Consider the following 17,530-nt stretch of genomic DNA (forward strand, 5'->3'; position numbering starts at 1 on the left):
ATTGCAGTTGGAATACTGGCTAGGGATAGCACCAAATAATGCGTATACATCTCCGGGAGTTCTTCTGTTCCTTACTCATTCCTAAGTGGGCTTGCATTTCAAGTTTTTACACTACTCACCATACTGACTTATCTGGTGGGGGACATATGGGATGGGGGAATAGCCAGGGCCTTCACAGTCGGAGAAAATGATTTAATTTCTCCAAATGATTCCAACTCCAACTCCCTCTTGAAGATTTCTTTAAGTGATTCCATCACAAGATAATTTTTTAAATGTACATTTAGAATATGTTTATTCTATCAGGGTAAAAACAATCAGTAGATGACATTTGCCCCTGATTATGGCCAATAACCAGGGGCTGGCTTCCAAGGATTTTAAATGTGGAGAGGATCTTTGAGATCATTTGGTCTAGAAGTGGGGAACTTAAATGTCCACAAGGCCAGGAAGGGGAAGTCAGATACTGAGGCACTTGTACAACAATGTGCTAAGAGCTGGATCAGGAAGTGAAAGGATGAGTGAGAACACAGAGGTGGGGAACAGAACCCAGCCCAGTGGTCACTAAAAGCCTTCCAAGCCCGAGGAGGGGACTTACAAAGAGACTGATGGATCGATGGATGATAAAGAGGACAGCGTTCCCTGGAGTTTGTAACCCAAACCACATGTCCCCAGGGGGAAGAGGAAAGTTATCATTCAGCCATCTCAATGGGTGGCATTTTAATAAATTCCAGCTTTGTGTTTGGGGAAGGGGCATTCTCCCTCAGTTTGTTTCCAGCTTTCTTGTCATTAAATACATTGAAGAAACGGAAAGACCGTTTATTAGGGGTGGCATTGAAGGAACTCAATCTCCGAGTGGGATTTAAAATGCTGTCCTTAGCACAGGGAACTACAAAATCTTGCAATAACCTATAATGGAAAAAAATCTGAAAAAAAGTGCCTCATTTTACTGTACACCTGAAACTAATGCAATATAGTAAATTACACTTCAATTTTTGAGAATGGCTAAAATTTTTTTTAAGTGCTGGCAGGTTTTGGAGAGCACAGACTTTGTTGTCAAACTGTTGGTATGTACTGCCTAGCTGTACCCCTTCCTAGCCGTGTGTTCTTGGCTAAGTACTTTTTACCCTTCTTCTCTGTGCTTCAATTTTTTCCTTATAAAATGGGAATCATAATAGTAGCTGATTATAGGGTTGTTGTAAGGATTAAATTGTAAAATTGCAAAAAGCACTTAGAACACTGCCTGGTAGCTGGTAAGCATTTAATACAGTCACTATTGTAACTATTATGGAGGTTGGATTTAGTGATCTTTAAAGTCCTTTCCAAGTCTGGGGTTATATGATTCCACAGGGAAATTGTTAAATCAGAAGGTCTTTATATTCACTTGCCATGGTGATCAGGGGATGGTAAAAAACAAATTAAAAAGTTAAAAATAAATCTAGTGATCAGGAATTCACTGGGTGGATTCAGTAGTGCTTTCAGTGAGAGCTCCCAGTCCTTTTTAGAAGTTGAGAATTGTACATATGAACAGGATTGAAAGAGGGAGAGAGAGAAGAGAGAGAGAAAGAGGAGTCAAGTGATGAGAATTTCCAATTTGAAGGACCAGAACTAGCCTGTTCACTTATTCATCAACTGTTTTGTGATCATCTTCTATGTGCCTGGAGTTGTCCCAGATGCAGGGATACACAGGATGAAGATGCATTTAAAGCACTAGCACTAAAGGGAATTGGGAGAGACTGAGGCAGAACAGAGAATGGGCCGCTGATGCCACATGGAATGTATCCAGGTCTCTGTCACCTCTCATCTGAATTCCTGCAGCAGCCTTCTAACTGACTCCTTGCCTTCCACCTTGTCCTTCCCCACCCATTCTCACTGCACAGCGGAAGCCTCTAGCTGGTGCACGTCCACACGCTCCACCACTTGTTCAGTGTTACCTCAGCTTCCAAGATCTCACAGCATCTGGTCCTGGTGTACTTCTCCTGATTCACTTCTTGCCACTTCACCCCAACCCCCATCACCAAAATCCCTTCCATTGCTTGAACCTCCCATTAATCACCTCCATGCTTTCACAATGCTGTTTACTTGATGGGGACAGGCTTTCCCTGACACAGCTGGCTAAATCCTACTCATCCTTCAAGCCTCTGCTTAGATTTCACTTCCTCCAGGAAGATTTCTGGGATGCCCTCTGATACACACACTCACACACTCACAGATCTAGATTGGGTGATCTTCCTCTGAGTTCTCTCAGTGCCCTGTACTTCCCTATTAGAACGCTTGTCAGAGGCATTCTAATGTCCCTTGTCTCCACTAAACACTAAGCTACACACATGCACATACCATAATCATCTTGTCCACCACTTACTCCCAGAGTCTCTAGCACAGAGTTGGTGTTCAGAAAATGTTTGGTGCTGTGCCTTCTAGGAATGGCGACCCAAGACCACATGAGCTCCCCAGTACCACCCTTTTTGGTATATCCAGTGCTGTTCCCCACCCCTGGTCTCCTGGAAGCCTAATTCCCCTCCTCAATGACCCTCTTCTGCCGAAGTCTTTCCTTCTCTCCCTCTGTTTTACGTCCCATCAGTTCCTTTGCTGTATTAGGCTTGTGTTCTCTTAGAAGCTGAGGCTAAACATGGCCACACAAACTCTGGCATCCAGGCTTCCAATCACCCAGATCCTTGGTGACCCAACAACAAAACATCTGGGCAACTGACTCATCTTGGTTTTCTTTTCATCCACATGGTTTGGCATGACTTAGGCACTGCCTGAAGGTCGGGCACTGAATCCCTGATGCCGTGACAGTTTTCCTCTGGTCTCTTGAAATCATCAAGGGCTTGTATACAAGGGCAAGGCTTTTTTAATCAGGGAACAGCTGGTTGTGGTGGGGGATCTATTTGTTGCACCCACTATTAATTAGTAACATTTTTAAAAGGAGAAGAAGCAAAGGGGAAAAGGAAAGTTTCTGACTGGGAGGGAGAATTGGAAGCCATATGTAAAAGCTGTGGACAATGAAGGTCAGATTAACGTGGCATGATGGAAGATTCTCAGGTGAAAGACAGATATTTCTTCTTGACAACTTTAGAGAGTGAAGTTGTGATAAAAAGTTTCAGGGAAGATGATTTTAGACTTTATCTTTTCAAACAAAAGGACCAAATCAGAAGATAGGCTTTTTTATTGTTGTTTTCCAGCAAATATTTACTATCCACGTATATATTCTGGGCCAGTCCCTGAACTAGTGATAGATGAACAATTATAAAACAGAGCTCTTGCTCTCAAGGAGGTTACAGTGAAGTGGAGGGAAAAGGACACAAAGCCAGAAGAGGCAACGTTTGTAGTGGCACAAATGTGCATCGTGGGAACAGAGGATCGAGGCACCTTTTGGAGTTTCAGAACTGGGGCTACCACTTGTTTGGTGATGTGATCTTGAGCAAATCTCATCACCTGATGGTAGAGGACCTAATGATTGAATATAGGCAACAGTGCTTTGTAAACTGAAAACCGATTTATTGGGGTTAATGTCCACTATTAAACTTTCCCAGATTCACCCAGGACAGTCCTGTAAGTTGTTGAGCTTCTGGTCATTAGAAGTATTTAAGGAAGCCAGATGGCTTCCTGCGTAAGGAATGTGTAAAGGAATGTGAAATTCCTACACAGAGGAGAGGCTGTAAATCTGAGGATCTCTTATTTACAGTACCTTGCTGTAAATAAGACTAGTGAATTTGATTCTTGTTCTAAAACCTAGATAGTGTGTCAAAATCAGGAAGCTAGCAGCCATCTGGCACTGAGGAATAATCCAGTCCTACCAATGGGATCAAGAGGGCCACCCCTGCCCCTGACCTGGCCTTGGCTTCCTGATTAAGACTATTTCAACCTAGACCACCAGCAAGGATGAGGGCTAAGTTCCCTCTTCATTCCCCAGTGCCCCTTGATCTGGTCCCAAAATTCCTTTCTCTAAAATTTCTGCAACTCCTCCTTCCGTCTCAGCCTTCTCCCATGACCAAGTCCTCTTGATTTTACTTCCTAAACATATTTTTATCATCCTCCAGGCATTATCTCTGTTCAGACCTCACCACCTTTCACATCAGTCTTTTGGGTTCTAGTCTTGTCTCTTCACCTCCAGCGTCCACCAGTGTCCCTCCTTCAAACAAAAGCCATAGTGATCCTTTAAAAATGCACATCTTGTAATATGAGTGCCTTAAATGAAACCATTCATTATCTCCCATTGGCCTCAGGATCAAGTTCAAGCTTGCTGAACATCTCATAAGGGCTTTTGATCAACATGTGCATTATACTGTGGTCAGCCCAACCAACAGCACCTTTCATATTATCTGTCTAAGACCTTCCACAGGGTCTTTGAACAAGCTGTTTCCCCTGCCTGGAACTGTCAATCCTCTCCTTATATGTTTAAGCTTGTGTTCTTCCCCTTTGAAACATTCCCTAACTTTTGCCCTCTCCACCACTCATGTAAGTTAGAATTAACCATTTATCCCTCACGGACCCCCAATTCTCCATGTGCCCCTCTGTTAGAGTAGTTTTAATGCTTTGTTGCACTCATTTTACAAAATTATCTTCTCTACACTGTGAAGTCTTTGAAGACAAAGACGACATCCCAGTTGCCTAACATACAATATTTTTAAATCAAGAAATTGAAACTGTCCAAACTACCAGTTGATGTTTTACCAAAAAATCAGCAAATTTATATATTCATTCTTTGTCTGTTTCATTCTGTAGGAAGTTCCATGCACTGAGCATTGAGCCAAAGACAAAATCAAGCAAATTTTAAGATTTGCCCTCTTTCTTTAAGGAGCTCACACTCTCCGGACAGGAGTCTGCTAATTAGACTACATAATTAGTGTCATCACGGAGATCTGAAGAGTAATCAAGGGAGATGAGATTCTTCATTTTCCTGTGCCTCCTGGGGCCATGGAAAGCATGACTATCAGAAGTCACGTCATGAACAAAACACTTCTTCAAGCAAGAGATCATCCCATATATGTTTCCATGGGACCAGGGCACAGATAAGGATGAGCTTTGGATCTTTAACAAGATCTCAACTCTCCCTGTCAAGGCTCAGATGGTGGGCATGTGGGTGGTGGCCAGTGCGTCCGCACTCCTCTGTGGAGGCTGCAAGCCAGTAGCACTTTGTCCCACCAGGGACCCTATCATCATAAAGGAGAAAGATTCAGGGAGCATATCCAGCCTTTGATGGATCACCATCTGGAGCTGTCAGACTTCTTTCCCCCAGGAAATAAAGGTGTTGTTTGGAGCTTATTAATCCAGGAAAACAACAACAACAGAATATATAATTACCTCAAATTTTACCTGGGTGTGGGGAGAGTTGCAATATCCACCCATAACTTCCCTGATCATGTGACTATTCACTGAGCAAACTGTGAAGGGCATGACAGTCACTCTTCAAGGACAAGGAATACTAATGAGTATTTTTTTAATGGCATGTTACTCTGCGTGGCAGCTTTTCTTCTTCATTGTAGAGATGTAGAACTCTTTGGATTGGAACCACGCCATGGGCAGGGGTCATGGAATTCCTGATAGTGTCATTATGATGACTGACAACCAGTTGGATTTATTCATTGTCCTGACAAAACTTCTAGGCTTTAAAGTTGTTTTGTGAGCAAATCGCACAAAAGAAGATACAGCTGAACTAGTACTGTCCACAGGAATTATGGCAGAGGGGACTGGGCAGTTTTGTAGGACTCAGGAGACCTGGGATCTTGGCTCCGTAAAGCCCAGGGTTAATCGACGTCCCCCTCTATTCCTTTATTTTGCCATTTCTAAAACAGGGATGGTTGGTGAGGTGGGGGTTTAGCTCAGTGGTAGAGTGTCTGTTTGATATGCACAAGGTCCTCGGTTCAATCCCCAGTGCCTCTGTTAAGGGGAGAAATAAAAATAAGTTAATTATTTAAAATAAATAAAGTTTCTTAAAAAAAAGACTATATAAATTAATTAGTTGATTAATTAATTTTAAAAATGGAGATGAGAGCTATTGGACAAGATAAGCTTCTCTCTAATTCTGCCTTTCTTGGCATCTCTTTCCAGGGGTTTTATTAACTAAGCTACATCTCATTCAGCAACGACACCAAACTAGAATATTGTAAGGACATCTTCAGAGGAATTTCATTAGAACGTGAAAACGTTCATAAAATCAGGGGTATATGGCTCTAGATTCTATGGCACTTACCATAAAAGACCCTGTAGTCAGTCTTAGTGAAGTGTGATGTTCATTAAAGTGTTTGTAATGTTCCAAAAAGTAGTGGCAACCATGTAAGTCAGGTCATAGAAAATATTTGCTATACAAGTGCTCTGAGTGTAAGGGATGAAATCAAGTACACCCACTGTACTTATGTGGACCAGTTGCCACTGTGGCCTGAATCAGTACTCGGATCGTTGATACTGATCATGATCATTCCTATCTATGTTTATATTATATTCAGGAGACTTTTAAATTCATACACGGTCTTTCTTGGTGGATAAAGAGAGCAAGCTACTCAGGGCTGAGTCCTCCTCTGACAGATACTACCTATGTGACTTCAAGGGATAACGGTTGTGCAGCTTACTGCACGGCGTCTGGCATAAACTGTGTGCTTGGTAGATGTGGGGTTAACTGCTGTCATTTACATGCGACCCGTGAGGTAGGCAGGAGGTGCAATAGTGAGAGTCACATCCCAAGTGGTCTTGTTGATACAGTTTGCTTTAGAGGCCAGTTCTCCTTACTCCTGAGCCTATGTTTTGTTACTATAATGGCATGTTACTTAAGAAGGAAGGAAGATGAGAGAAAGAGGGAGGAAGGGAGGGGAGGGAGGGAAAAAGGAAGAAAAGAAGGAAGGAAGGAAGGGAGGGAGGGAGGGAGGGAGGAAAAGAAAGAAAAATGAGTCCAGTAGCCTTCCTTGCTGGTGGTCCCCAGTAAGCAGCATTTCATTCTTCAGATTTGAATGTCAGCACCTCCTGCAAAGGTTCTATTGCCATTATCAAACTAATATTAAGCCTCCCTGGTAACAGATGAAAGGACAGACCTGTATTTACAGCAGGGTATGTTGCCTGGGCAGAGTTTGGGAGCCATGTTAGTGGACAAATAAATCAAGGACACAACTCAAGTTCGCTTGTTAAGGGGATGTCTCAGTTTCTTTCCTGCTTGCCTGGCGTGGCAGACACATCAGATGTGGCATGGAGAAAATGACACATGGATATCTAAAAATTACATACGTATTTGCATCGATTTCTAGCTTCCCAGGTTATCTTACTTAGTCCCTCTGGAATCTGAAATTTTGAAAAAAAAGGAAAAAGAGAGAGAGAGAGAAAGTTCCAATGAAAATAAAGAATGAAAGAATCTCTTAACTCCTCGTGAAATATAGACTGAGAATGAATGAGTCCATTTGGATAGAATGGGATCCCTTGGAACACATATCTGTGGTTGGAACTGCTCCTTTAAAGTTGAGTAACTCTCAGTCTATCACTCCTTGGGTTCTGAGCACTGGCAACAGGCTGGGTGCGGTGTGAGATACAGATACCTAAGGCAGACAGCCACATCACTGAGCACGTACTTTGGGCCAGGCGCCCTGCCAGGGGCTTTAGCGCACTCTCATTCGTGCCTCACAATAGCACTGCGAATTAGGCAATATCTAAGCCTATTTACAGATGAGGAAACGGAGACTCAGAGAGGGGTGAGGTCATTTGCCCAGGGGCATCCGTCTTGTAAGTGACAGAGCCAGGAATTAAACCCCCACTTGTCTCATGCTCCAAAGCCTGTTTCTGAGGCACACACCTTCTCCAGGTCCTTGCATCCTGCTTGGCCTGAGAGGGTATTTACATGAGACTGCAAAGCCAGGAGGCTGCTTCTGCAGGAGATACTCCCTTGGGCAGGCACTGTGGGTATATCGGATCGTGTCATTTTATAGCCACACTCTGCAGTGAAGGAGGCATTGTTATTTCCATTTCTCAGATGCTGAGACTGATGTGCAGATGGGTGGAGAGGTTGTCAGAAGGATAATGGCAGGACAGCTGCTCAGGTTGTCAGAAGTTGGCCTTGAAGTTGCGGTGGTGGGGGGTCTATTTTCTTCTCCCAATGACTAACAATGGAAGCATCAGTGGAGAGTAGTTAAGAGCAAAAAGTCTTTTGTTCAGTGACTTTGATCGACTTCCCCACAGCAACCTCCAGTGAGTTGGTTAGCCTCTCCTGGGAAGCCTCAGGCTCCTCATCTGGAAAGTATGACTAAGAATCATGCTTATTTCAAAGGAGCATTGAGAATATTTGAAAAAGGAAAACGTAGTAGGATGCATTGTCTCAGCAAGCATGCTCAAAATCTTAGTTGTTGCATTGTCATCCTCATCCCGGTCATTGTTGTCATCGTTGTGTTTTATTGTCTAACAGTGATGGGAACTTGTTAGCCGACCAAGATGGAGCAAGCTCAGCAACCAAGGTGCACATGAAAAACCCCAGGCTCACCACCTCTTAGCTATTTTAACCTACGTCAGTTGCTGGAAGCCCCTGAACTTCAAGCTCCTCATCTCTAAATGGAGCTAGTAAAGATCGCTGCCTTGCAGGGAGGTTCTGAATTGGAGATGATGGGAGAGAAAAGCATTTTGCAACCTCTGATGTGGACTTGGTATAGAAAGAGGGTTCCTAATTCACCTTTAAGTATTTTCCTCTTCTTGTTAATATCTAAAATTCATGCACAAATTATCTTCACTGAAAAATTAGAAGCCAAACAGTACAGACAAAGCGAAAGTCCCTCTGATTCATTCCCATTTGCTCGCCCTGGGCTCTCCTGATCTCCTCCCCCAGGGGTCAATATCCCAACACATCTCTATCACACCTGATTTTTTTTTTTAAATATTGAATGTTTTGCCTTTCCAGTGAGATATGTGACCAAGTAGTTGAAGACTAAGTTTAGGACCCAAACTGCCTGAGTTTGAATCGTGGATCTACCACATTTTAATAATATGGATGACTGTTTATCCTTTCTGGGTCTCAGTTTTCTTCCTTTGTGAAGTGAAGGCACTAGTGGTGCTTAACTTGGGACTTTGTTGTGAGGATTAATCAGGTTAATAAACACATAAACAGGGCCAAGCATTTGTGATTTTCAGTGTGTACCCATTAGTATTATTTTTGGATAGGTAAGTTCATGAAGTCGTGGATCATAGTTGAATCCTTGGTGCTTAGCTTAGTGTCTGTACCCAGTGGGTGGCTGATAAATGGTTCTTAAATTGGTAAGAGAATACTACGTTCACTTTTATCTGGGGTGCTGCTAAGGAGCGGGGAAAGCTTGGTAGAAATACTTTAAAGATAAGGATAGCTGGTATATTTACCCAGTTTCTCTGCACCAGATAAGCCCTGTTTGCTTAATGCATATTAATCATTTAATCCTCACTGAAATCCTAAAGGATAGATCTTACTCTTACTGCCCTCATTTTGCTGGTGAGAGAATGCAACAGGTTAAGTCTCCTGCACACACACAGTCAAGGTTCAAACCCGGCCAATGTGGGCCCCGTGTGGGGACTCATCACCGCTCTCCAACTTTGCCTCTCTCCACAGGGACTGTTAACGGGCTTCGCATGGAGACACTGAGTGACTGAGACCAGGAACCATCACCCAGTGATTTCCCCACTTATCTTCCTGGGCTGACAGTGCTCACTCCTCTCCCCTCTGAATGGTGAGTATAACGATGCAGGACATAAAGATAAGTTCATGTTGCCTTTGAGAACATGTGTTCTGGAATGGTCCAGACAGCCTCAGAAAGGTGCTGAGACCTCTGGCGGGTGGAAGCCTGGATCTCTGGGTAAGGCTTCTGTTCAGAGAACCACTTCTAACCTCAGAGCCCATTTGACTTCCAGAGCTCACCCACCATTCTGAACTGTGCCAACTGTAATGTGGAGTGACGCCAGAGCATCGATGGGAATCAGGGCAGAACTGAGTGGGAAGGACTCAGCGAGCATATCATCCTGGGGTCTTAACTGGATTCCCACTGGAATCTGGATAATGATCAGCCCTCTAAGATCAGGCATAAACTGTCAACATGGAGTAGCTACTGGTAGGTCTCAGATATCAACCAATCAGAAGGTACACTGGCCCTGAGAATAGGATGGACAGTGGTCCTAGAGCACAACTGTGCAGGTGCGTATCTGTCGGCTATCAGACCGGCGGCCAGGTGGTTTTCCACCTCCAAAGTTTTGATAGATTCTCAAAGGGAAAGGGAAAGGTCTTGTCTAAGACATCAAAGAGCTTTAGTGGCAAAAGTGAGAAGACAGCCTGGACTCTTGGCTCCTACGAAAACTCTTCAGTCAGTCCAGCCTACCTCCTGGTCCTTAGTGAAAACCACAGAAACAGATCCGAGCGCAAGTTGGTCATGTCTCGGCACGACATGGCACGTTAACTTTATGCACCACTTTCTTGTGAAGAGCACAAAGCTCTCCACGTACACGAGGGCCACTATCTAAGGCTACAGTTGTTGTTGTTAGTACTTACTAACTGTTTAAAATCAGTGCTGTCACATACGGTCCAAGGCAGTCGATGGTCCGTGTGCTTTCAGGATTGAGTGGCATTCTCTCTCAATGTTCATTTCAGTAGTGTTGCCCATCCATTGACTTCACCATGGAGGACTAGCTAGTGCTAGTTCTCTAGAACCATGAATTTAAGGACAGGCTTGGAAAACTGCACAGTAAATCTCCAGTTGTTTGGAAGGAACTTCCAAATTTCTCATTGATACAGTTTGTCCTAAAGGCTAAAAACCTGGGCTTTGGAGGCAAGCATATCTGGTTTTCAGCTGTTACAAATTCATGAATGTTCTAAAGCTCTTTTGCTTCCCAATAGAATGGAAGTCGTCATATTACCTGCCTCTTCGGGTTATTAAAAAGATTAAATGGTGTTATGCATAAGCACTCACCACATATAAGCCAACAATACATTTCAACTATTAGAGACAGACAAAGATAATAATTTGAGAGTGAAAAATCATGTTAGACAGCTAGCGAGACCTTGGCACAGTGCCAGGCACATAATTGATAATTGATAAATAATTATTGAATGAATAAGTGAATTATCGTCATCTGCAATGAGAAAGGCAGCGTTATAGTGGGGAAAAATATCATTTTGGGAATAAGGAAACCAGAAAATCATCTGTTTGGAATGGTCTGCCTGTGTGACTTTGGGAGAATCCCTTCTCCTCTGTGAGTCTTCATCTACAAACTGAGAATATTAGGTTTAATGCACTTTTTAATTTAAAAAATATATATGTCAGTGGACTGATGCAGCACATACTAACATCATCCCTGTATGCCATCTGGCTAGGGTTCTCTTGACAGGCAAGGTATGTAGCAATACAGGGCAGTGCATGATTGGGCTGGCAGAATGGCCTGAAGGGAGACACAAGGGAGTTTCAGAGGAGGTAGAGATCAAATCTGATTGGTGGAGGGCATGAGTGAGGTTTCCTGAAAGAGCTACAGCTTTCTTCAGTTGAGTTTTAAGAATTTGAAGGACTCAAGCTAAGGTAAGATGAAAGAAGCAGGGCATTATTCTGGAAGTCACATGTAGGTAGGAGTTACAGAGGTCCCACAGAGTTCACCAAATGTTCACTGAGCTCCTATTCAACATAAACCATAGAGACTTAACCCCATGGGGGATCTCAAAAGGCAGAAAACTCAGGCTCATCTTCAAGGAGCTTAAGATCTGTCATAGAAAGGAAGACAAGAACATAAATCCAACAATACAGGAGAGGAAACAAAGCTAAATAATCCTCTGGGAATGATTTATTTTGATGTTTAATAAAGAATAATGTTATGGAGAAGGTGACATTTGCACTAGATTGGAGAAGAGCACATAGGTTAGAATTTGGGCTTGAAAATATATCTTCTAGCTAGCTAGGTGATTTGGGGGTAAACTGCTCCCTCTTTCTGAACTTGGATTTCCTCATCTTTTAAAACAAGCAGATCAAAACCAATCCAATACAGTTGTAGTAAAAATATGTACCCACAGGTCCATGCATGGCGTACAGAAGGCACTCAGCAAGTAACGCTGTCTTAATGGATATAGATTGACTTCATCAGAAAGCATTGCTAGATTAGTTTCCCATGGAAAGGGCTTCACTGAGCAACAATTAATTGCACGCCTTCAATCTCAGTTGATATAAAAAGTGGCCAACTGGACAATGATTCTGCATTTTCTGGAAAAAACAAGTTTGAAAGGATTGTCCATTATGTGTGATTTAAGGCCCCTTCTCAAATAAGCTGCAAGATACATTTGTCCTGGGATTAAGCGGAGGGGTTTATCAAGCATTTTATTTTCCATTCAACAACAACAACAACAACAAAAGGTGAAATTTACCGAATGAAGAACATGTCCACCATTGCCCATTTCTGATTTCTCATGAAGCTTCCTTTTCCACAAGATTATGGAGATATTCTGATTCCAATGTAAAACAATAGGAAGATTGAAGGTAGATTAGAGGCACCAGCCAAGCAGTTAAGAATGTGGACTTTGAAGTGAGATAAACTTGGGTTCAAACATCATAAAATCCAACAACCAACTTTACTGAACCTCGTTTTTTTTTTTTAATCTGCAAAGTGGGAATAAGGCAAACAACAGATTATAGTTTTGAGGATTACATATGTGACCATTCAAGGTAGTGTCTCTCATAGTCAATTATAGCTAATTATTATTACTGAAGAGAATAAAACATGAAATAAAATTCACAAAAGTATATATTTTTCTACCAAAAAAAGCAGTGTCAAGCAGTGCTCATCTTCAACTAAAATTCTCAGCTAAAGAAGTGCCTTGGGCATCCGAGGTGAACAAAATGAAGTTCTGTGGCATGAGTCAAAGGCAGAGGGTTAGAACCTAGAAGTTGCTGTTTTATAAACCTGCAGGAAGACGAGGACTCCAGTTCATTCCAGGGCCACCCACTTGAGAACACGAAAGTTTCAAAACATACAGAGGAAAACACCTGGAGCTCGCCAGCTCCACCTCCAGCCAGAGTGGTCTAGAACCCTCATCTGCCCACCCCCATCTCAGGCAAACAGGGTAGTCACTGGCTTTCTTTTCTATGCGATTTTATAGAACAGGCAATTATTAAATCGTGGACTTTGGTTGTTTTGTTTGTTTTTCAGATGGAGCTTGGAGATGCTAAAAAAAAATAGACAGGGCTAAAAATAAAATTTATTTTTTAACATGGTTTAAGAAGATAGAAGGATAGACAGAAAACTTCTGAGCAATTCACATGACTGAGTTCCAACCTGCCTCCTAGTTTTGTGAAGAGGAAAATTAAAAACTCAGTACAGTGCCTAACATGTAGCTGGTGCTCAGCACAGATGAGTAGTTATTACTGCTGGCATGATTCTTACAATTGTCAACTCTAGTATATGTGTTAAATTAATATAATTAAACTACCGTAGGGGAGGAAGTGAAGAAGCTAATGTTTATCCAACACCCACTGACATATGTACTAGTCTCTGTGTAATACGATACCCATTCCCACTGGCTCATTTAATCTCCCAGATAACCCCATGAAATCTATAAAAATGAAAAATGAAATTCAAAAGGTTAAGTAATTCTTCCTAGCCCCCAGAGCTAGAACACAGAGTGCTAGATCCAGATTGGCTGAGCACTCCACTGTTTATTTAGTCTCTGCGATTCAGGATTCTTTTTTTTTCCTCCTGTAAAAATGGGGTGACTATTGGACTTCCTCTATGGGCTTGTTAGGAGGATTAGATGGGACAGTTCCTATAAAAAGTATTTAAATATTGCTTCGAACATAGTGCATCCTCAATAAATACAAGCTGTTGTTAGAATCGTTCTTTAGCAAAGGTAGGATGTGAATCCAATTTCTTCTACTCCAAAGTCTACATTCTTTCTAGTGACCCTCACTTGGGCAGCCTACGGACTTCGATATACCTGTTTGGGTGTCCACTGATGCACCATCTGGGAAAAGGGAGGCTGGCAAAATAAAGAAATTATGCATTCATAGCACTGAACAAATAGACATCACAGGAATAACTAAAGGAGCATTGAGAAGCAAAAATATATACATACATACATCTACATATGTATGTGGATTTACAAATCTCTCCCTTCCTCCCCCACGCCCCTCTCTCCATCCCTCTCCCTATGTGTGTATATGTATATGTATATAATATATAATACATATGTGCATATACATATATATATAATTCAATTTAATGGTTCTGAACCAGCAGCTATAGGTATGTGCAAAGTTCTAGATTAGGATTTGGGGAAACACAAATACGAATGCAGTAGACTCTGTCCCACACGGAAAAGGGAGACAAGCAGATATGTAATTAAGTGTGATCGTTAGCTTTGGGGACATGCTCAGAGAAACTCAGAGGACATTTTATGAGAGCCCAGAGGAGGGAGCCCTTCAGGCTGATGGGGGAGAGGTGTGGTGACAGAACTAGCCCTTGAAAATCCTTGTCCTAGGAGGGTTCTAATCTTGGAGGAAAAACATAAAACAGGACACTGAGAACAATGCAGGATCCTATCTAATCAAGTTCCAGATTCTACCAGACAGACAATGCTGGCCTTGGAATTCTGAGATAAGAAAAACCCTTGTGGAGTAAGAAGTAGGTGGGGATGAGGCTATCGATGAAAGCCGACAAAAGCCCGGAGGGCCGTGGAATTTAGATCCCTGCAAAGAAAGAGAGGGGGCTCGTTCAGTGAGCTCCTACAATGTGTCACTCAGCACGCTACCCCCAGGACAGCTCCATGACGAGGTCCCTGAGATCAGAGAAATTAAGTGACTTGCTGCAGGCCATAGGAACCCAGGAGGGGGTGACTCTGAAATGTGTATTTTGAACCAGCCTCCCTCCTTCAAGCCCTTCCCAAACTTTAGGACTCCACTTAGATGGTACCCTCCTAACTTCCAGTGGACCCTATACCTACCTCCCTGGCAAAATGCCTTGCTTTTAGTTATTATACCAAATATAGTGAATAATGAAGGAATATATCCTAAGAGTGGAGGAACAGAAGTCTTTTTGTTCTAAAAAGTAGTTTTTAGAATGAAAATCCCCAGAAACAAGGAGGGGTGGGGGTGGGGACTGACCAAAGCTGGGATGATTCAATGGGAATTACTGCCATATTCCAATAATAAGGGGCTCCATTACACTTCAGGTGTGGAAATGATCTTAGGAATTTTCGAATCCGGACCTTTCATTTTACATAGGAGCAAACTGAGGTCAAGGAATTCGCACGAGTCAGAATTAGAACTTGAGTCTTTAAGCTCTCAGGTAAATGCTCTTTGACTATAAACGATGAAAGGAGAAGGGTCAAATTCATGAGAGCTCAAGGGATGTAGTAAAAGAGGGTTAGCAGCATATGCTATGTTATTTGTCATGTATAAATAAGAATGTCATGCATAGGCCAATGATTAGGGTGGGTCACTAACCGAGGCTTACAGTTCATCCCTTTCTATTCACTTGATTTAGAAACGAACAGACACTTACATATGTAGATAACATACATGCAGGAAAGTTAAGTGTGGCTTCCAGGACCGGCAGGATAGAATAACAGATGTATGTTCAGGGGCAAGACCAGTAAAAGGTTTTGCCAACTGTTCCCAAGGCATTTAGGGGCTGAGGTCAAGAAGCTCAAGGGGGTAGGAGACTTGGATCTCTCTGTCCCTTCCTTTCATTCCTGTCACAGGACAGAAATGGCCTCCCAGAATTTTTGTTTGTCTTTAAGAATCTGATGAGCACTTGGTCCTTGACAATAACAGTGGAATAGATGGTACTTGTGTAGCATTTTTACAGTGTCCAAAATACTAAACCCTAAAATGTATTTTAATCCCCAGAACACGTTTGTGAAATCCATAACCCATTTTTAAAGGTAAGGAAGTGCAGGGTAGCAGAGTGACTCACTCAGAGCATAGCACTGATAGGATAACTCCCAAGTTTTGAATCTTGTTGGGAGAACTGACAAAGTCCCAAACATCTAGGAATACCCAAAACTACTGTATACAATGACTTAGAAGCCCTTGGAAGGAACACAGTTTCCAAATGCCTAGATGCCACAACTGAAGTGAATCTGTAGTCAGGTTCCAAACCTCTATTGAGGAAAGAGAGGGATTTTGCAGGATATAATATATGTAGTTCAACCTAGTTTTTTTGTTTGTTTGTTTGTTGTTGTTGTTGTTGTTGTTGTTTTTTAATTGAATACCAGCCTCATGACTTTTAATAGGTGAGTGACCTGGGGTCACAGAAAGTGAAAGATTTACTCAGGTAAGTTCCTTATCCATGGCATTGTGCACCAGAGATATTCTTTCAGCCAGTCTCTGGAAACACATTTAGGATATAATGCCATTTTCATTTTATAACTGAAGAAACTGATTCCACACGTTCTTAGGATAAGACTATATGTTGAGTTCTTCCCGAACCCAGAAGATCTGAATCTGGGATCTCCCATTTTCAGAATGGTGCCATAATCCCTGTACACCACATTCCGGCTTTTATAGGGGATGTCTGAGTCATTTGCTCGTTCTTCAAATCCGTGTGCTTCCACCAACACATATTCTCTGCTGGTGTTCACTCTACCTGAAGCTGCAGGAGTGACCCCGGCTCTCAGGAAGGACCTGGAGCAGCCCTGAGGACAGGGGCACAGGGGGAGGAAAGTCGAGTTACTTTCACCTTAGGCTTCCAGCATGCAGATCTTACACAGCATATTTGTATCATTACATTATTTCAACAGGCCGGTAACTAATAATTTGTAATCTACCACTGCTAACTCATTTTAACTTATTAAACACTTGAAGGGGAAAAAAAGAACCATTTTGCCATAAGGGGGAGCTTTTGAGTTCTATAAAGAGGGGGAAAAAAGAACAAAAATATTACATATATGTCCCAGTTCAAAACAGATCTACAAAGCAGCACATGGTCAGAGCCTTACCTGTGACTTGAACAATGTCAGAGGACCTGAATTTCTTAGGTTGAAAAAAGAAGGCAAAATAATATTTTTGTCTCATTTTTTAAATATAAAACTAATTTCTAACAACCAACAGAATATTTTAAAGAGTATTCAGGACCTAGTTGTGCTGAGTCTACAGCTTTGAGAAGGCAAATGCCTTAGAAAATGCCTTTCCTGGTTGCTTCTGATGATTCCGTGAGGACTTTGGAGACAACATTCAGACTAGCTGAAGCCAGCAGCAGCGGGGGGCTCAGGGAAGAGGGGGACGGACATCATTGCATAACTTTAAGGGAATTCTGAGAGGGAAAAGGAGAGGGGAGGCAAGAGAGAAGGGAAAGGAGGAGGGAAAGAGGGAGAGGGAGAGAGAGGAGAGAGTGAGGGTGAGAAAGAGAGGAGAGTGAAAGAGGGAGACGGAGAGAGACAGCACTACAAAAAAATCTAAGAATCAAGTTTCAGGACTCTTTATGTGCTATAGAGAAGGATGAGGTTTACCAGCAAAGTGCAAAGGGGATCCTGAGAGAAGAGATAGATTTTTCTCCCGCCAGGAGGAAAAACAAAAAAAAAAAGGTGGGGGGGAGTGAAGGAGGGAAAAAAGCAAGCAAAACAAAACAAAAACAG

The 17,530-nt window shown here is 42.4% G+C and overlaps 1 protein-coding gene across 7 annotated transcripts in view; it reads left to right on the top strand.

Moving 5' to 3' along the window:
- The window catches only part of PAPPA (pappalysin 1), a 481,990-nt gene that overhangs the window by 234,609 nt on the left and 229,851 nt on the right, over positions 1–17,530 (top strand). For all 7 annotated transcript variants that reach the window (XM_072960003.1, XM_072960000.1, XM_072960005.1 and 4 more), the window contains one exon: positions 9,542–9,659. The gene's annotated coding sequence lies outside the window, so the exon portion shown is untranslated. The remainder of the gene's footprint in view (positions 1–9,541; positions 9,660–17,530) is intronic.

This window comes from Vicugna pacos, chromosome 4, assembly GCF_048564905.1.
Source record: "Vicugna pacos chromosome 4, VicPac4, whole genome shotgun sequence".
In the NCBI taxonomy this organism is placed as follows: Eukaryota; Metazoa; Chordata; class Mammalia; order Artiodactyla; family Camelidae; genus Vicugna; species Vicugna pacos.